The following is a 21,678-nucleotide window of genomic DNA, read 5'->3' as shown; positions in this document are numbered from 1 at the left end:
TAATATGTACGGTTAAGATCGAACCTAGCCCTTCTTTACTTGTTTTTCTGATATTTTCAAGATAAGAAGCAATTGATATGGGGATATAATTATCGAAAGCACGTCCAACTTAAAAAATATATTTTAAATAACTCCATAGATTTTTTGAAAGCAAATATTTCAAACATTTACATATATAATAAGATTATGTTGACATTAAGTTGTCACTACTTTTCTTTCACTATTCAAAGGCATATGTGTGTAAAGGCCAAAACATGACTGAACGTTGAAACCAGCAATGAATATTAACATAAAATGAGTGGAGCATTAAAGCTGACAGCTTGCTGACAAAATGCCATCCCATCAAATGAACCGGCGACTGACGTGCAAGTTGTCATGTCAAATAGTTAGCGGTTGATGTTAAATAGTATGGTAAACTTTCGCACACATACACAAAGAAGCAAACATAAGTGTCAGCGCTGGCAAAAAGTTTCTGACAGCCATTAACCTTAAGCAAATGCCAAACATTAATGCAGACAGATGAAGTTTGAGTGCCAAAGTGAACTACCTATTTTACACAAAAGTAAAAAACAACAAAATCGAAAAAAGCGTAAGAAAAGCAAATAAAATGTTTCAAAATGGCGAAAGGCTGTGTGGCGGAAAGGCCAACTGTATTTTGTCACTTGAAAACAATATGTGGCATTAAAAGCGCAATGACAAAAAGGCCAAAAATGAACAAAAATTGACAGCGTTCTAATATATACAAATATTTGCCAGTCGTGAGGTTGTCAAAAACCAACGGTCTTGCCCTTTGCACAAATACATATATGCATACAGGCGCGCTTCTGTATACTATGACCTTGTTTGCGACAAAAAACAAAAAAAAAACGAAAAATAAAGGTTTCAAGTTTAACCTTTTTTGTAGCATGCGCTGCATAATATATGGCTGAAAGACACCCAAGCTTGGGTTCGTCGGGCAGTGTGGGGTAGCATTTGCTAACTGCTATTCTATTATGGCTTTTAGTAATCCAATACAAATATTATGTGCACGCTCGCCTTGTTTTGGCTAACACTGTCCACACCGCAAGTAGACACCCCGGCGTATACGTGATATTTAAAATTAATGTATTTTGCGGCAGCTTTCCTTCGCTTGCATGAATGTATGTTTGATTATATGTAAATATGTAAGCGTAGAGCAATTGCTTTTTGAGTTTTTCACTTGATGCTATCAGTACTTACACTTCAGAATGCACACACATACACACTTAAAATCTCTTATGACAAGGCAGTTGCTGCATGCTACCCTTTTTCCAAATCATAAGCAAACACAAACTCATATATATTTGGTTAAGTATATACAAGTATTTGCATGCATATATGTATCAGTTGTTTTTTACATACTAACGAATTGCCAGAAAACGGGCTCGGTCAGTGGGCATTAAGCAATTTTCTGCTGACAGTTTTACGTTTGCCATCCTTTCGGTATTAGTTTTTTTTTTGTTTTTTATATTTAAGCTTGTTTATACATGGTTTTGAGCACTTTTCTTTTGCGTTTTAAATGTTTCCCTCTAAATCTTTTCATCTTTATTTGCATTATAATATTTGAGTTTGTTTTGTTTTACGCTTATATAAGTGGTTTGAACAAGCGTGACCGCTTTACCAAAGATCTATGTTATACTCTACATTGTGACACTACTTGTACAAAAATTAATATATTAATGCGTGCTTGAAGTCTGTGTGTATTTTACTAATGTCGATTATTGTTTTTATCCCTTACGTTATTAGGCTTATTGAGGATGAGGCCATTGAAGATAACAACGCCTTATTTTTTAATACGATTTCCTTGCGCACTTAAATAAACCTTTGAGTCAATACAAACTACAAGCAAATCCAACTCCAAAATCTGTTTAAACTTTAACTGAACGTATTTCATTTTATCCACTCGTCTCTTTTCTAGAGGAGATAGTCCAATGGCAGAGCAAAAGTTTCTTGATTGTATTCCTTTGGGTAGTGTTTTTTATCGATATCTACAAACAATACTACTACTCTCAATTGCGTAAAAATGTGCACCAAAACATCAACTAGACAGTGTTGCTGATACTCTAGAATGTCTTTGAATACAATTTGTTGAACTAAAGTTTACGCTGATAAAAGACTGGACATTTCTTTCGAGTCCCTTACTAAGTGGCATACTTAATATTATATTACTGATGACATATTTTAAGAATACATCATAAAATTTTTGAAGAAAAAACATTTCCGACGGCGCTAAAAAGCGATACCCCACAACTGTTGTAAATCTGACCTCTTCCGTGGATGAAACCTAAAAAGAATTATATGATATTGAAGATATTGGCCGTGCATTCATCTACTTGAGAAGAAAAAAATAACTGACATTATTTGCTATATATATACATAAAATGCAGAAAAAGTTATATTATAATCGAATCATTTGTCTCCGAGTAATAACTAAGGTGAATTTGAAAAATGCAGATTTGAGAAAAACTTGTTTAAAAACACAATATACTGATTGAACCGAGTGGTTACACTTTAAAAGACTGTAACTAAAACACTAATTCAGTTATCGATTTAAAATTTCAGTATGCTATTTTTGAAGGTAGGTCTAACCTATCGAAATGTGAAAAATTGGTTTCTTAAAAGTTTCACAATGTTAAGAAGATATTCGTACTTCTAATACTGTAGAAAACACTTGAGTCGCCAGTAAAGAAAGGACTTTCATGTTTTGCAATTTAGACTTATTTTACATAATTTATTTGAGCAGAAAGATATTTTGTTGTTACCATTAATATTTTTTGTTTCAGATAAGTTAATCAGCCGAAATCATGGAGGAAGTGCGGCCAATTTTTTCGAGGCTTTTTAGCTTAAAATTTATATTTATACTGTCGAAATAAATGTTAATATAACAGGCCGATTCAGGGATGATTCTCCCAAAGTATTATACCTTTGTCAACAGGCACACTATTTAAAAATTAATTATCAAATTTTGGTGATTATAAATAAAGATTCAAATATATAATATAAATGCAATTGGTTAAAAAATATATATGATTCATATTCCCTCATTGCAATAAAAGATAATGCGTTGACACGATGCAATCTATCTACACATATGCTCGTCTTATGCTCCACCACGCCTCCTAAAACCATATTTCTTATGCATTGGGGAGTTTTCTGCTGGCAATGAGGTTCTACAATTTTATTCATAGCAAATATATATATTTATATTTTCAGCTACTTCACTTACGCATCAACACACATAGAAGCAATCATATGTGCCTGTGTTTTGCTTTTCGTATGCTTACACTTTAATTTATTTATTGCATAATCAACATAATCGGATCTAGCGATGACAGCGCGGTTTTACCTGGTCTCAAGCAAACAAGTGAATGAAGAAGCAACGGCGCATATAACCCAAACAACCATTCAACAGAAATTCATGTAACAAAACAACAGCAGCCAGCGCCAGTGATATACCCAATTCGCAAGGCAACTGTTAGGTTGAAATGCGAAAAACAACCGCACCCTCGCTGCCGTGCCAAGAAATATGCGGCAGTGGCAGTGGTGAAGGAAAAGGAAGAAACGAAAGCTTTAAAAATAGTTGAGCTGCGTAGCGGCCTACTCATATAACTGTAGTATAATAAGATGCCAGCATAAGATACTCACAATTGTTGGCATATAAATTTGTTGCCTAGTAAGTGCCTGCATAACTTATGTGTGGCATTTTATGCGGCACACACACACACATACACGGATATGCTTATGAAGGTATGCATTTAGATGAGTTTATGTATGTGGGTGCAGGTGTTTGCGGCAGTCTATTTGCTGATGCGGTTCGTCAGTGCTCAGTGTGTGAGATACGAAGGCGAAGACGGCCGTCTGCACACACTCACTTGCATTCACGTGCAATTTCTCTTACCGTTAGGTACGTAAGATTCTGCTGTCATCATCTATATGTATGTTCGTGTGTGTGTGTATGTTTGTGAGTGGGCAAGTGTCTGCTTGGCTTGTGTATGCCTGAAATTAAATCACGTATGTGCGTGGCTTTCCTTCCATTCCCTTCGCCGGTAAACCATATCTGTGTGTGGTCATGTGATATGCACAGAAACATAAACACTCACACTTACGTATATCCACAAATATATGTTCACACATCTTTAGAAACCGCTAAAGTTTACCTACCCAAACTCGAGCGGAAATAATAAACTCGAATTTATGCTAAAAAGTTAATAACAATTTATAAGCGTTGACGCAAGCAAAAATGTATTTGTTTCACTAACTTTTTCGACGCGATTCCTAGTTGTATAGTTTTTATAGAACTTTATTATATTAGTCGAAAATTTACTTTATGCTAGGCATTAATGAGAGGTTATATGGGTAAACATGCGATTTAAGCGAAAGATTTACACATCAACTCGCTTTAGAAGATATGCTATTCTATGATATGAAAGCTCCTGCTAGATCTCTCGCCACTTAGGCTTATTATTTTTTATTGAAGAGACTTAAATTATCACTTAAGTCATGGGTTAACCGAAAATACTGTTAAACGCATTTAACGGTTTAGTGAAATCAGTTTCCCAAGTCTTTTTAGGCTGCACAGACAAACATACAAGGCGGTAAAGCTTTCCTCATCTACAAACATGTGTGTGATTGCAGCTCTAAAGATACAGCTGAGTCATTGGCCTACAGAGTTTGCATAAATTTATAGCACACCTGGGATGCGACCACAGCGCCCTTACAACACAAAAAATGTGAGGCAAAAATAAAGCAAGGAAAATATAACGAGGGTGGTCTCAATTCTACTGTTTGCATGTACTTAAAAATATGTGTATGTGTTAATGGGTGTATCATTTTTTAAGCTTATAGTGAAGTGAAATATTGATCAGTGATTTCGAAAGTATATAAAATTTGAAGATAGACTTTCGAGTTTTTGTTCAGATGTATAGGGAAGCTGTGTGACAATTAAATACGAGAAGATTCTTTTTGTGACTTTAGGTATTCGGTAGTAAAATTTATGATATATAAATTAGTCTGATTTTAGTCTTTGGTATTGGTATTAGTATTAGTATTGGCATTGGTATTGAAATTGGTATTGGTATTGATATTGGTATTCGTATTGGTATAGGTATTGGTATTAGTTATGGTCGCGGTATTGGTACTTTTATTGGCCTTTGAATTTGGTATACATTTTGTTATAGGTATTAGTATTGGTATTGATATTGATATTAGTATTGATATTGATATTGATATTGATATTGGTAATGGTTATGATATTGATATCGGTATAGGTATTGGTATTGACATTGGAAGTGGTATTAGTATTGGTATTGGTGTTGGTATTGGTGTAGGTATTGGTATAGGTTTTGATATTGTTATTTTGTTGTAATTCTTAGCTTATTACATGCAAAAAGCGTCGATTGCCCAACCTCGTTAAAAGTATTGGGAGTCCCACAATAAGTCAAAACTAATAGGAACTCTTAGGGCTATTTAAAAGGGAAAATTTTGCCACATGACAACAGTTTACCAATATGTTGAACAATTCTTAGTTAAAAGCAAAACCTAAGCAATACCAGCATGTCTATCTGAGCGATGACGAGCCAGCCATATTTCGCATCAATAACTTTAGACTCAGTAATCAGCATAACATTGAAAGCACAGACACATTGTATACAGTTGAGCCGCAAAGGCCTTCAATATGCCATATACAATTCATGCGCATAGTTTCAGATACAACTAACCTTAGCGTCATAGTCAAATGGGAATTGATGTGGGTGGCCAAGATGGGCTGCTGGTCTGTTGGTACCGGCTTGTTTACCTGCACACAACTGTTGGCTGTGAAGCAAAATTGGCATACCTAAGTGACTCAGCACATTTTACAGGCTATTTTACGCAATCAGTAAACGACCTATCACCATCATCATCATCAGCGGCCAATGGGAAAAACGAAGACCCTCCGCATTTACCACGAAGTCTCTAACGAAAGGTGAGCGTGTGTACTAGACCCTCAGCTTTGTAGTAGTAAACAGTAGTATTGTAATGAAGTGTATGCCACTTACGCATACATAAGCAACCAAAGTGGTCGACGCAACCCGACTAGGCTTTAAAAAGCATATTGGAAGGCACGGACTCTGGTCAGTTGTCGAGGGAATTGTGAATGAAGATAAAATACTGAAAGGTAATTCAAACTTACGCAAGCACACGGCAATGATTTTATTTATATTTATTATGACACCTTTATGAGGGTGACGGTGGTGGGGTCAATTGCCGGCCGAAATGTTTGTCAGGACACTAATAAATAAATTGAACACTGGCTTGGGTAAAATAATAAATGCGTTGTAATAAAACGAAATTCAGGCAAATAAGCGAGAGTGATGTGAAGTTAAGGCAGACACAGCATCACTTTAAACTATGCAATTAAAATGTCTTAAGCAGTTAACGGATAGTAACAGAAGCGCTTCGTGAACATTTGCAGTCAAAGCTAAATGAGCCCCTAAAGTGGCATTTTGTTATTGGACAGTTAAGAATATTGTTTTGTTATTGGACAGTTAAAAATATTGTTTTTTTATTTTTGTTGTTGCAATATTATTCCTAATTCAATACAAGCATTAGCTATTTAAGCATACAATTCACATGCTTTTCGGCGTTTCACCGTGACTCTGCCCCAACGGAAGTTCAAGTATACTTTTTGGGGAAAGACATATTTTTAAGTGTACTTATTTTGAACTTATTTTTGGACATTCTCTGTAAATAGCAAAAAAAATGACAGTACTTTGCTTTATTAAAACGTCAATGAAATTTTTGCCCTTGTGCAAAAATTCATAATTAATCGCCAAACAAATAACAAAAAATCTTCGCTTAAATATTTGACTAAAATGGCAGTTTACTTCAATTGTAAAATCATTACTCTACAACAGTATGCGCACAATGCGAAAGCCAATTTATCTACATATATATATACTCATACCTAGATATACATATACCGTATATGATTGCCGCTATTCGTCGCAGCAAAATATTTGAAATATGCAAGCCGGAAAAGCCAATTAAAATATAAATTTTGTTGGGATTAAAAGCAACTAAGTTGGTCGTCGATTACCCGGCATACAAATGGCCATCAGCTCATGCCAATTAGGCAGCTAACGGTGTTGCTGTCCTTTGCCTTGTGGGCGTTGTGTGTGGGTAACAAATCGAATGAGCTGGTTTCTACATTATATTCAATACTTTCTGCAACTCTCCAAAGAGCTCGGAAGTTGGCCTTTCCGGCTTTTGCACACTTTTCTGGACTACATAAATATGTATATTGTATATACTGAGAAATATATAAATACAGACATACCTATACTTATTATTAAAAGTATCCTTCATTGTCTCATCAGCGACTCGTCTCTGTCTTGCCATTTGTTGTAGTACTGTAAGAAATTTGTAATTCAAAATTTTCCAAATGTAAAATTTGAATCAAGTTGAGTAGTATTTTATATTTGCTCTTGGGACCATTTTTTAAGTATTTAACTGCGGTGAGTAATATTTAATTGGTTAAAGATGAGTTATATTTGTGTTTCATACTACATAGACAAATATTTTATTGCCTTGTTCTGTCGAACGTCAGCGCAGACAGTTGCGTCAAATTAGAGCTCAGGTCCAAAGCTTATATTTAGCGCCACACATTTTTTTTTTATAATTTATTATTAATATCGTATATTAGGTTTACATCAGTTTTTTGTAAAATATCAAATTTCAACATGAATGTGGAAATTAATTCGTTTCTTTTCTTCAAAGTCAGCAGCAAACTGATACTTTCTGAATATCACCCTTCTCATTTACTGTGCTTGCCTATACACTTTTCCTTATGACCCAATGCATAGATGAATTTGTCAGTTGATGCACCGCTAATGACCCAACACCACAAAGTCAACTGGTTGTTTGAGTTCAAAGCAAATAAGTACCTCGTGCGTTTTCTTAATGCTGTGGCCACTTCAAAAAATATCAAATGCAACTCTAATTAAGCGTGGTTTATCCGTTTAATCAACCACGGTTGCTGTATTACGAGTACCTCTGCTATACTTATGGCAGATGCCGCAACATTAGCCCCATTCAACAATTTTTTGAGATGGATTGTCGAGTTGAGTTGTGTTAGCTCATTACAAAAACCATACTTTGTGGGCAGGATTTCATTTACGTAGTCTACATGTATTAGTGGCTTAGGCATGTGTGTGTTTAAAGCGCTCACCAGTAGCATCCTTTTGATGGTAATTCCATAGTGGCTGTACGATAATGCGATTTAGCCACAAAGAGCATATTTGATGTCCCTTTGGCGTGATTGTATAGTTATCTTACTTCGGAGGAACCATTATATTAAGTAGTATAGATTTGTATACGTCTTTAGCAAGAGGGATGTGTTCTAGCTACCTGATCTGTCGAGAGAACATTCTCTGGCAAATGTTGGGAAAGGTGGGCTTCGATGGGCTAATTGCCCTAGCCGTCGCATAAAGTCAATACGCACACCACCAAAAATTTGAGAAGCTCGGCTACACATCAAATACAAGTATGCCATAAATTGCTGGATATACACCTAAAACTAGTCATACTTGCTCAATATTGTGAATATTTCTTTGTTATGATGCTGTACTCGTAAAATTATCTCAAATATAGGTATTTTGAACCCTTATGAAGGATAAAACTAACTTTCCAATGTTTTGAAGTTGTTAGTATCTACTAAGCATATACCTACATGACCATATGCACTACAATTTCTGTAAAGCAGCATATCTATTTTGACGGTTCCAAAATAAAGCACTTAACCCTAAATTGTTTACTCCTCGGACACTTATTTGCTAAATGGATGACCAACTCAATTTGATTTTATTGCCTGCATTAGCTCACTTCAATGACATTTTATCAGATTTCGCATGAGATTTGAAACGGAGAAATAAAAATAAAGAAGTGAAATGAGCAACACATTGTCAGTTTATTAAAAGGATTACCTGACGGAAAGCCCAACTGGGAGCCAAACTGTGATTCATGCATATATGTGAGATTGTATATGTGTGTGTTATTGCGGGTGCTTGATGGACAACTGTAGTATCTTAAGGTTTTCGTCGAGTGCTCGAAGATGTAAAAAGAGGATAGAGAAGTCACTGAAACGAACGAATATCTAAAGAAAGAGTGACTCAAAGGAGATGGGAAAGTGACGAATATGCGCGTAAGCATTGTCAACCGCAGCAGTGACATATTCGTAACGGTGGTGATGGTGTTGGGACCATGTTATTGTTTTTGTCGTTGGTTTGGTAAAACGGAAATGACAAATAAAGTGCCATAATGAGCTTAATGGGTTATTGAAGGGATCAAATGGTCAAATTGAGAGACAGAAAAGAATTTGCAGTAATGTGTAGTTGTGAACACAAAAATAAATAAAATGAACTTAAGTAAAGTTAGGTGAGAAGAAGGTAATAAAGTCAAATAAACACAACAAAACCCAACTTAACTTCAGTTAGCTCCGATTTGATGCCAATATAAAGAAATATTATTTGATCAATTTAGTTGCATAACAAATTTAAAAGGTGGCAAAATTTAAAAAAATATTATCAGCTGTATGCTTTCTGACGCCTCTTTACTTTATATCTATGTTTCAAGAATTTACAAATCTTGATAAAGTTCTAATTATAAACTCTTATCAAATTTTTTTAAAACTTTCAAATAGTCCAAAAGTTTAAAAGTTTAACCGAAAAATTAAAATACATTATTAATTGTTTATTTACATATATTCACAAGAGAGTCACATAAATCCAAAAATTAAGAGCGCATAAACGATTGACGCAACAACTCCGAAACGATTTCGGACTACAGTGAAGCGTTCGACGAAAAGAAAGCTTTTCATTCAACAAATTTGTAAGAAACTTGGCGCATGCGCTGCAAACGCAAAACATTAACGGCTCGGCATGGCACGACTTGCCAACACTTGTAGTGGCGGCAAAAGACAACGCTTTTGAAACGACATGTGGCAGGTTTGCAACACGGCAAATGAATGCGAATTCAGTTCTGTTTCGACCATCGTGTGCTAAGGATGTTTTAACGGGAAAATTTCGAATATTATTAAAAAAACCAGCAAAGTGTGGTAAACATTTGAAGCAGCTTCAAGCTTGTGACGTGTTTGAAGCAAATAAAATAAAAATACAATAATAAAATGAAAACAATAAATATGAGATATAAAAAAAAAACTAAAGAAGCAGTGAAAATCCTCTCTTTATTATAGGTGAAAAAATATTTAAAATTTTTACACAAACTTAAATTGTAATTTTGATTTTAAAGCTCATATATTTAGTGCCATAAAATGCAGTTGGTAATAAAAACGTTTTTGTATGGAATTAGGTTAATTGGCCTATACGCGCCAGCCTCTACACTCACGTATTAAATATAATAAACACAAGTGCAGTTACACGTGCAGTAAGCTGTGTGCGAGCGCCACTTGACAAACGCACACAGTCAGCGCCACGTGCTGTCTTATGCCATGCAGCGTGTTTGTGCGTGTAAGTGCGCGCGTATGGTGCAGGTGGACAACGCAGACTGAGCAGCGCGTTAGCCGCGTATTACTATTAGCATACGGGGTCCTGCACATTAAATGGACACAAGTGGGCTGCATATGCAGTAATATGCGCACATATCAAATTAAGTATGCCGTTTTTACATTAAAATGTAGGTGCGCTTAGTTGCTAGACTGCGTGGATGAAATTGGAAAGCGTGTGTGAAAAACAACATTTTTAGCGATGGGTTAACTAATTTATGAAATTACAGTTAAGGTGTTGTTAGAAACATAGATATGAGATGAAAATGCTCCTACATGGCTAAAAATTTACAGTAAATATTGTATGCCATAGAGGCACCTAGAAAGACTCAATCAAAGTGTTGTCACTACAAAATGGGGTTCAATTTAGTGACACATACATTTGTGAATCCACTTTTGTACACCTGTATAAGTTAATAGACGAATTTTTTGAAATTAGTTCTCTTAGTACAAATATTTGCAGAAGATTTTTAGTAATATTAGTGCATTATATAATTTAGCCGTATTTTCCCCATTCTAATATACTTTTATTTTAAAATAAAGTAGTTTATTCAAAATTAAGTAAAAGTTTGAATCAACAGTTGTGAAAAAAAGCATATTGCTTATTCAATGAAAAATTTTATAATAAAATCCTGATGAAAAATAATACTCAAAATATGCAATGTCACTGCGGGTTTATGCACTCATGTTACTCATACGCCATGGACTGTATTATAACTTTTTTCCTGTAGAAAAGTGTGGACTTTTTGCAATTTTTTTTACAATTATAATTTTTTTTTTTAATAAAAAAATAGTAGTTTGCAATAACTTGTCATTCATTTGACATATTGAAATAAATACATTTGGTGATGGGTCAGGCGATTCAAAATTTGACCGGACTGAAATTGAGTATTTAGAACATTTTGTAAGCAATTTTAGAAATAATATTCTTGAATTTTTGACTACTCTTCGGAACGTTTTATAATGTCATGTGCATGTCGTAATCAATAAGGATTTAGATAAATTGCATCTTTTCGAATTTCTGCTGAATTAGTTATAGTGAAATGCCAGGGAATTAATAAATTAATAACTGTTATGGTGGAGTCACCATTTTTACCTTACTTTTTATTTAATTCGAATTTTTGTCTTACCTTACATTTATTCAGAAGACGTTTCAATACACAATACTATCTGAATTGTGTACAACAAACACCTCAAAACAGGTTATGATTTCACAAGAAATATATTAAGATTTGATGCTTGAAACTTCTCCCAGAGAGCTAAAGAGTCTGAGTTCAAATATTTGAATCAATTCCTGGTGACTAAAAAATATGGAAATAATAATTCAAGTGATCAAATATGTGGAAAATATATTTCTGGACTAAAATCAGTATTTAGTCCAATGGTACCGATCACTTTCTGTCATAATTTATTTAAGTATTTTGAGTAAAATTGCTTTGAGATTAGGTGATGAATTTTATGAAGTGCCGACGAATGTAACAATAAAATGTGAAATATACTTGTATGGTTAGCCTAAGGGTATTTTTTAATGAAGACACTTAGATGAAAAAAACTTTGTCGCCCAAGTATTATATTGGAAGGCTTCATTTTGAATAATAATAATAAAAAATTTAAAAAAGTAATAAAACTAGATGTAACTTAGCTAGATTAGACACATTATTTTGGAAAAAATCGTTAATATTTCTTAGAAAGAAAAATATGTTCGAATTGATAATAGTAAAACTGGAGACTTTAATATTAGCATTATATTAGCATATTAAAGTCTTAAAAACCACAATTATACCCATATTTGATTATCGTATTGTACGTCCTTCTCTTAATAAGCATTAATAAATTTAAGGAAGCATAAACAATTAGAAAATTAAATTTTCATATTTTTAGAGTGATAAACTAAAGTCGTAATATAAAGACTTATAAAGCCCAATAAACAAAATGAAATAAACTACTTGCGCGTGTAGTTCGTAATTCCCCTGGGAGGTACACACCTTCCGTATTTAATTCTATTAGCACTTCGCAATTGAATATTTGCATAAAAGCCTTTTTATGAACGCGACGCACCGGAAGTGTGCAAGCAATAAGTAAAAGTGCAAAATAAAAATAAAGTAAAAACAAAAACAAAATGCACAAACAAAATAAAACTTTAAAACCGGCGCAAATAAAGTGTTTTCGGGGACGCACACGCTCGTAAAAAAATCAACTACATTAAAAATACAAATAAAAAAGTTTTAAGGCAAAAACAAAAACAATCCACCATTGGAAGTGTGTGCGCAAAAACGAGAAGGCGAATATATAAGAAAAGAAAAATAATAGCAAGCACACAACGACAACCAGTCAGCATTGGGGAGTCACACTTTGGCGCCGCTGCCGCCCACAAGGCGTGTTAATCCTTCGACAGCGACAGAAAAGCTGAGTTAAGTGACAGAAAGCAGCGGCTTTTAATGGCACGTAAATAATGAAAAAGACTTACATATATCTATTTATCCAAAAGTAAAGCGATGAAAGAATAAAATGTGCTAAGCTGAAAGAAGTAAAATAAAAATTACAAAAACAAAAGCATATTAAATACAATAAAACATTTTAATTTCTCGGAAAAAAAATTATAAATGATAAAAGTCACAACAGTATAAGCACAAAACATTAATAAACGGTACGGCAGCGGATTTTCATTTTGCGCGCGCTTATTTTGTACGGCGGCCAACAATTAAAAATGGCTTAACACCACAGACGCCACGCCACTTGCACGTGTGTGTGCGTGTTGATGTTTATCGAATTTTCATGTTCGATAAGCGCGACCCGCTTATTTTTGCTGTTGTTGTAATTATCGAATAGTTTGTGACATTTCGGAAAAGTTGTGAATTGCAGAAGCAAAGCGTTGGAAAAGCAAGAAAAGTAAAAACAAAAAATTAAAAACAAAAATACAAATTTACAAAAACAAAAACAATTGTGAATGAAAATGTGAATAGCAAGCAGTGAGGAAAGTGTGAAAATAAAAAATAACTTTACAAATGTTGCTCCGCTGTAATCAGTGTCAAAGTTTTTAGTTTCACAACAAAGCGAGCAGCTGGAAAATAGATATGTAAGTATTACAAGCATTTGTTTAACTTTTTATTAATTTTGGCATTGCAGGCAATTGCAAATATGCATTATAAATATTTCAGCAATTTAAATTCATACCATGTGGGTTATATCCATTTGTGTATTTTTAAAAACATTAATTTTTTTCGCATATGTATATAGAATGTATTGAATATAAATACTTGAGAATAATGTACAAATTATAATTTAAACCGGCAAGTAGTTTCGGAGATATGAGCGTATTTGCAAGAATTTTTGAACTTAGTGTAATCGAGTCTCAAAATTTTAAGCTCGGTTTTTTTTCGAAACGCTGTTTTTAGAATTGGTGAGGAAAATATTTTCCAATTTTTCAAACGTCTGGATCGATTTAAAACAAACAACCTTCTTAGCTATATTTGTCAGGTAACGATCAAAAAAATAAGTTTTTTGATAATAATTTTGATTTTTAAGCCACTCTTAAATGTAAATTTTTTCACAAAAAAATACTTGTTTTAGAAGCTGTCATTTTGTCTGAAATAAAAATTTTGGCTAGTCCTTCTATCATTACATGTATTCATCGATAGTAATAATGAAATTTTGTGGTTTTTGATTTGAGTAAATTTTAGGCAGAAAATTCTTCCTCGTTGCCAGATACTTCGAAAGTCTTTTCGGCGATCAGCGACGGGAGCAAGGAAAAAATAATTTTTATCAAAACGAATCTCGGTTTATTAAAGTACGTTAAATTTTGTAAATGCCATTTATTTTTATACCACGAAAATACAATCAATCCATACAAGCACTTTATTCCGATCGTTCAGTTTGTATGACAGGCATATGCTATAGTGGTCTGATCTGAACAATAACCCGTGCCTAACTACGATATCTTGCCAATTGGGAAAGTTTTCTATACAATCACTTGATTCCGATCATTTAGTTTGTATAGCAACTATATGCTATAGTAGCCCGATATCGACAGTTCCGACAAATGAGCAGCTTCTTTCAGAGAAAAAGACGTTTGCAAAGTTGTAGATCGATATCTCAAAAACTGAGGGACTAGTTCGCATATATACAGACAGGCAGACGAACATGGCTAAATCAACTCAGCTCATCATGCTGATCATTTATATATACATTTTATGGGATCTCCGACTTTTCCTTCTGGGTGTTACCGACTTCGAGGCAAACTTAATATACCCGGTTTACTCCTTTTTTGTACATTAAATACAAATATTCAATTTCTACAGCTCCATATGTTTTTATACCCTGAACAGGGTACATTAAGTTTGTCACGAAGGAAACGTCAGAAACCCTATAAAATATATACATAAATCATCAGCATGATGAGCTGAGTTGATTTAGCCATTTCCGTCAGTCTGTCCGTCCGTCCGTCTGTCCGTCTGTATATATGCAAACTAGTCCCTCAGTTTTTATGCTATCGATCTGAAATTTTGCACCTGTCCTTTTCTCACTAAAAAGCTGTTCATTTGTTGGAACAGCCGATATCGGACCACTATAGCATACAGCTGCCATACAAACAGAACTTTCGGAAGCAAGTCTTTGTATGGGGAACTTTTTTATTTGATGTAATATCTTCACAAAATTTGGCATGAGTTAGTTTCTAAGGCAACAATGTAATTTTCTAAGAAATTATTTGGATCAGATTACTATAGTATATAGCTGCCATACAAACTGAACAATCGCAATGAAAACTGTATGGATAACTCTTTCAGTTGACGAGGTATCTTCACGAAGTTTGCCATAGATTATTATTTAAGGCAATAGTATAATATAAGAAAATATTGTACAGATCGGATGACTATAATATATAGCGGCCATATTAACTGAACGATCGGAGTAAAGTGCCTGCATGGAAAACTTTTTTATTTGACGAGGCATCTTCACGAAATTAGATCGGAATCAAGTTATTGAAAGAAACCTTTGTATCTGTGAAGGGTTTTATAGCTTCGGTGCAACCGAAGTTAACGTTTTTTCTTATTTTAAATGCAAAATGTGCTTTTACTTTTTCATCGCACTCATCAACAATTTTCTTGAACTGCATAAATTTTAATATTTAATACGTAATAACTTTAGCTTTGATAAATTAACGTGAAAAGAACATAACTTCACTAAGAGTTCAAGTATGAAATTAATAATGTATAAAACTCAAATAAATAAAACGAGCGTGACCCCATTTGCGGTGCTTCACATAACCAAAAAGCTACAGTGAAGTATGGAGCAGAATTACGGTACACCACTGCGTTTGCAGCAGCAAAAGCTCAGTTTTCGTAATTGCAGGCGTGTAGGTACCATGGCACAGACATTTGTATGTGTGTGAGCATTACATTTTAATTGAAGCAAAGAAACGATTTGAGGGGAATATATGTGTGTGTGGAAGAGCATATGGTAAATACATATATGCACATATAGGGAGTCAGATATTGAAGAAATATGTTAATATAATATAACACAGATTTTTTACAGTTATACAGATTTATATAAAAGCAAGAAAATTTGCCGAATTCTCTGGCTTGACTTTTTTATAAAGTTAATGTGTCTAAATGTGCTGGAAATACGTAACATGTGAGTGGAAGGCACAAAGAGTGACAAGCACTCAAGAGCTATCCCTGTACATGTAACGTAGTAGAGATCCTCATAAACATACGAAAATGTATAAAATTTCGTCAACTTCTACAATGCCCCGAAGCAAACGCTTTTTACAGCGCATATCCGGCTTAGCCGCCTACACATACATAAATACATACATATGAGAACGAGTATACACACAGACATTTCTGATTGTACTCTCAGTTTTTCCCACGTAACCTAATGTGTTCTTTGGTGTGTTGACAAAATGTTATACCATCGCTCCCACATTTGTTTGCCTGCGGTTTGACGAAATTTCTCGCTCAAGGACCCACTTTATTTTACTAGAAATTTTACGCCTTGTGTGCTTTAGAGTGGTGCACAGGAGTGCCAGCTCCGCTTTCCTTTGCATTGTTTCACATTTTTTGTTCACATTTGAATGCTTTGTGTTCTTATTTTTCAGCCAAATGCTCACACAAACATAATCCAATACAATTAAATGTGTGGTGGTATAAGTGCTCATATGTGCAAAAGTTTTGTTGCCCGCTGGCGTGTTTTTCTTCTGCTTGAACTGCGAACACATTTAGTAATATAATTGCTCTTAGATTACACTTACATGGATTTGTGAGTGTAATATGAATTATTTTGGATATTTAAATGAGCCTCGAGCAGGAAATTTTATTTAAAGCGTGCCTTAACAGATACTGAGAAAATCCGGAATAGATGCTTTTATGTACCAAATAGATAAATTTAAAGGAAATTCGATAAGATGACAGTCTAGCTGATTTAATCTAATTTTTGAGGAGGGAAGTCTTTTTGATTCAAAAGGGGTGTTAAGGCTCCTAGTAGAACCTGCTATATATTAAAAACCCAACAACAACAACAACTCATAGCTTATCTATTACCTACCCCTGAGCTTCATTTGGCACCGTCGACTATTTTTGTATCAATGAGCCAATCTTTGAGGCGATTATATTTAAGTATTTTTCTAAAAATGAGAAATTATTATACTTATATACACATGATGGCATTAATTTATATATGAACAAACCGAATATGGAAAATTGCAAGTAATATTTATAAATCGGTAAATTTTTTAACAAAAGTTTGAAATAACTACATATTTTTATAGCTTGACCTTTCTTTTCATGCCAATATCCAGTGTAAAGTTATTGTTTATTTATTTTGTAGAATAGGGTGTAATTTTTTAATGAAAGGCGTTCAACTCTAGTGAGGGTTTCTGGCACACCGAGGTGTCCAGTTGTAAAATCATAATTTTTCAAAGCAAAGGTTTAATTACCTGTGAGCGCTGCGGCTAACAACTTAGCCAAAAATATTTTAAAAAGCCCAAAAAACAAATTATGAAATAAATAATTGCATCAAAGCATATCTTCTGTCACTTGCACGCCCCTTACCTCTCGGCACTTTCTATTTGCTCAAACTCAAAGTGAGGTTTGAGCGCGCTTTCTATGTGCTTAAGTTCATGACAAATTGTGCTTAGTCGACAGTTGGCTCGCTTTGCTTTTTAATTTGATGTTTGTTTTTAACTTCTCTTTTTTGTCGGTTTTACTCCCCTCTGCCACTAAACTAATAGCAAATTCCCCAAAAACTATTTTGCTAAAGCAACGCCAATGCAGTGGGGCAAATGTACGGCTACGTGTAACACATGTTGAGAATTGTTTTGTTTTTTGTTTTTGCTTGTTGCGTGGTTTTCGAAAAACTTTCTCAGCATACGGTGCGGTTGCCGCTTTTAATTGGTAGGAAAAATTCAACTTTTTATTTATTTGCTGCTTGTGTTGCTAAATAAACAATGAATAATAAATATGTGGGGATATGTGTGTACGTGTGGGTGTGAGTGTTGTGTGCATTACCAGAAAACTATGTTCAAATGAACTCTTGCGTTAATAAAACATATATTTGTGTAATTACCTTTTTCTCTCAGCGAAATAATATTAGTGTAAATGTGTGCTTGTGTGAGCGCATCTTGCTTTTGGCATATGCAAATCATTATATATATAAGGATTATACTAAACAGTTTTACATCGTTTATGCAGCGATGCATATATGTATATACATTTTTCTTGCTCAAAACATGAATCTCGAAATTCTAATTTCTATGTGTGTGTTTTCTCCTCGTTATTTATAACTCGTCGAAATTCCTCTATATCTGTCCTTAGGGTACACTCATTTCCTTCTTTCTTTTAACCATCGTTCTTTGATTTGAGGCAGCCCTTCCGGTGTTCTTCTTTTCGGTGTTTCACACGTTTTATATTTCAAAACTTAAAAAAGAGACGCATAGGAAGGCATATAAAATCCAAAAGTAGCACCGAAAATAGTTTCATTGGAGTTTATGTTCTCAGTTTCTGCTTTTTGTACCCGTGGTAGTTTAAGCGTTATCACTAAACACTTTAAAAGTGAGACTTTGGAGGATTTGCCGACGTTTGAAAACTATCGATTCTGTGAAATTCTCACAGGTGAGGTTCGTAGTCCCTCCTCTTCCCATAAAATAAAGGACATATTTTAGGTTTGGAAATAATAGAAATGTTTCTGTGTAAAATAATATTTGTTAGGCTTTTATTAGTACGCACAGTTTCTAATGGTATTGACGACGCTGCTCGAACCAAAGATTTCTTGAGGCTCTCCAAATTTCTGTGGGCTGTTCTCCTCTGACCACAAATTGTTGTTCAATGGATTCAAATCAGACGGCCAATAATCTGCAGCTATGAAACCAGGAATGTTATGTTTAAACCACTACTGGATGGGTTTTCCCTTGTGTGCTGGAGCAGAATCTTGCTGGAAGATCCAATGATCTCCATCGAATGGAAAATTGGTTAATTGCTTAACGATGACCTCTAAATTATCCAGATGGTACACTTTGGCTCCAGCTTTAGCCTTTTTTTCACAGAAGTTAAGAGGTGTACAGAAGGTTCCCCACCAAACCATTTCAGCCTTAGAATAACATTTATTACTCATTTGGAAGTTTTTGCGTAGATTTAGTTGTTTTCCTTATTAACTACTACTACTTCTTCAACAATGAAAATTTTTTCATTTGTAAGAAGATACTTTCATGACCACTGAAGAAGAGGGCTCTGTTGAGCCGGTTGCATAATTTATTTATTTATATCATTTCCTCTTTATTCCTATTTAATATTTTAGGATAATGTCATAATTTTTATTAAATTTGTGTATAGAATAATATTATAGACTATTTTGTTCTCACGCCTTTAATGTTCAGAGAGAGAGAGACCTATTTGAAATAGGTATATGGTAAATATTCGTAGTTCTAGTGTTAACTCTCTTATACTAAGCGAAAACGTCTAATTGGACTTTTTTTTTTTATTATTCTAACGGAGAGGAGATAGTATATAATAATATGACAGGTGTTGCATGAATTTTATTTCACTTGCCGTTATTTTGCGTACGCAATGCTCTTTAGATTTGCCTTCCATTATCGCTCTGACAACTACAAAATTCGGCAAGCTTTCCACCTTAAAAGAGAGTTACGAAAATGACTGCCACTATCACTAAATAAAATACATACAAACAAAACAATAATCCGTTGCAACAATGGCAATAAACTGCGACAGTTATGACAGCAGCAACAACGCCTTAAGGCAAACAAAGGTTTGAAGAAGCTTGCAATTCAGCAACAGAGAAAGAAAATGTAGCAAGCATAATAATGAACAAAAAATAATAAATATAACGAAATAAAATATTTAGATATATTTTATATAAGCATATAAAAAATAAATGTACACACTCGTAAATGGTCTTCGTGTGGTATTTCACTCTCTACTTTTTCCCTTTTTTACATTTAACCTTTTTTGAAATTTTATAAATATTTTAGCAGATATTAAATTTTCCCTCTGAATTTGAAATGCGCGACGTCGCCCTTTTGTTTATTCACTGCCGTGTCTCTGGTGGCGTGCTTGTCTCTCTACGGAATGACACTGAGCCGCTGCACAATGCAGCTGTGGCGTAATTTCCATGCAACTAACTGCTACTACACAATTACAAAAGCGAAGGCGATTACTGCAACTAAAGAAGTATAAAAAGGAAATGTCAAGGTAAAAAGTTTTATGAGAAAAGGTGTGGGTAATAAGTGTAGAGGTGTGGGCCGCAAAGGCTGACAGGGTATCCGGTAGTGTGAGCTAACTGAGTGGTCGTCATAAAAAAGCCTCTGTCGTGAATTTACTTACTTCTATATATTTTTTATATTACGTGGTGCACTTGAGGTGTAGGGTTAATAATAAGGATCACACTCGCTCTCAGGGAACAGAGTATATTTTGTTTGCCACGAAATTTGTAACATACAGAATGAAACGTTGGAGATCCTTTAAAGTATACATACGAATAATCGAGTTGAATGAGCAGTATCCGTCTCTATAGTCCCTATATCTGTCCGTCTGTATATAACCGAATTAGTTCCTCTTTATTCGAGATATCGATCAAAAATTTGCACACGTCCTATTCTCCCTAAGATGCTGCTCATTTGTTGGAACCGCCAACATCGGAACTCTATGGCAAATAGCTGTCATACAAATTGGCTGAGAAAACTTACATCCGTTTACCATATCAAACATGTTTTTATTTGATAAGAGATATCTTCACGAGATTGGGCATTGGGTATGAATTATTATCCAAGCCAACGATACAATCACCGATCAAATCGTTCAGATCAGGCAACTGTAGGATATAGCTGTTATGCAAACTGATCGATGTTGAGATATCGGTCGGAACTGACTATAGCATATAGCTGCTTTACAAACTGAACGATCAAAATCAAGTTCTTGTATGGAAATGTTTTCATTCGTTAAGAGTATTCCTGCTTCGGTTCCGAAATTAACGTTTCTTCTTATTTTTAACTTCTTCTTATTTTTATACTGACTTTACTATTTGGTTAAGTTCCTCCGTTTGCAATTAAACATTTATTATTTACTCATAAAGAGAATTCTACATGAGACGCCCCACCGCGTCACTAATGATGTTGACCCTACCAGGCTGTCACATCACCTGACTGGCTTCACTCTCGGCTAAGGTCGACTTATAACATCAACATCAACAACACAGCCAGCCACTCAGTCTTAAGCAGTCACTGAGGACGTCTCACTACTCGTTTATAGAGCATAAAATGTAAACTTGGCGTTATTGTTGCTTTATTCAGTGTCAGCATTATTATTGTTTTGTCACTGCTGCGGAGATTTACTCAGCTCTTATGCTGCTTGGCAAAACCATGGCGCTAATTAGTACGTCCTTTCTATATCTTGCTAATGCACCTAGAGCAATGCTTATGCAGTAATATGTAAATGTATAATTAAAGGCGATACACACACACTAAGGCATAGCCTGTCTGTCAAGGTAGTTTGCAGTCTGAATATGAAAGTACCGCTACACACGTACTTATACACAGTTATTATGCTGTGCCAGCACGTCTGTGTGCATGCAACTAAATACAGTTACTTAATGACATACCATAGTTGACATTT

The 21,678-nt window shown here is 34.5% G+C and overlaps 1 protein-coding gene across 1 annotated transcript in view; it reads left to right on the top strand.

Moving 5' to 3' along the window:
• Window positions 1-9,862: 9,862 nt before the first annotated feature.
• Ccn (cellular communication network factor protein Ccn) overlaps window positions 9,863-21,678 on the top strand; it is a 119,853-nt gene continuing 108,037 nt past the window's right edge. The window contains exons 1-2 of the mRNA XM_036366522.2: window positions 9,863-10,246; window positions 12,437-13,631. The gene's annotated coding sequence lies outside the window, so the exon portion shown is untranslated. The remainder of the gene's footprint in view (window positions 10,247-12,436; window positions 13,632-21,678) is intronic.

The sequence above is a fragment of the Bactrocera oleae genome, chromosome 6 (genome assembly GCF_042242935.1).
Source record: "Bactrocera oleae isolate idBacOlea1 chromosome 6, idBacOlea1, whole genome shotgun sequence".
NCBI classification, from domain to species: domain Eukaryota; kingdom Metazoa; phylum Arthropoda; class Insecta; order Diptera; family Tephritidae; genus Bactrocera; species Bactrocera oleae.
The sequence above is the reverse complement of the archived record's forward strand: the minus strand, read 5'-3'. Positions and strand labels throughout refer to the sequence as shown.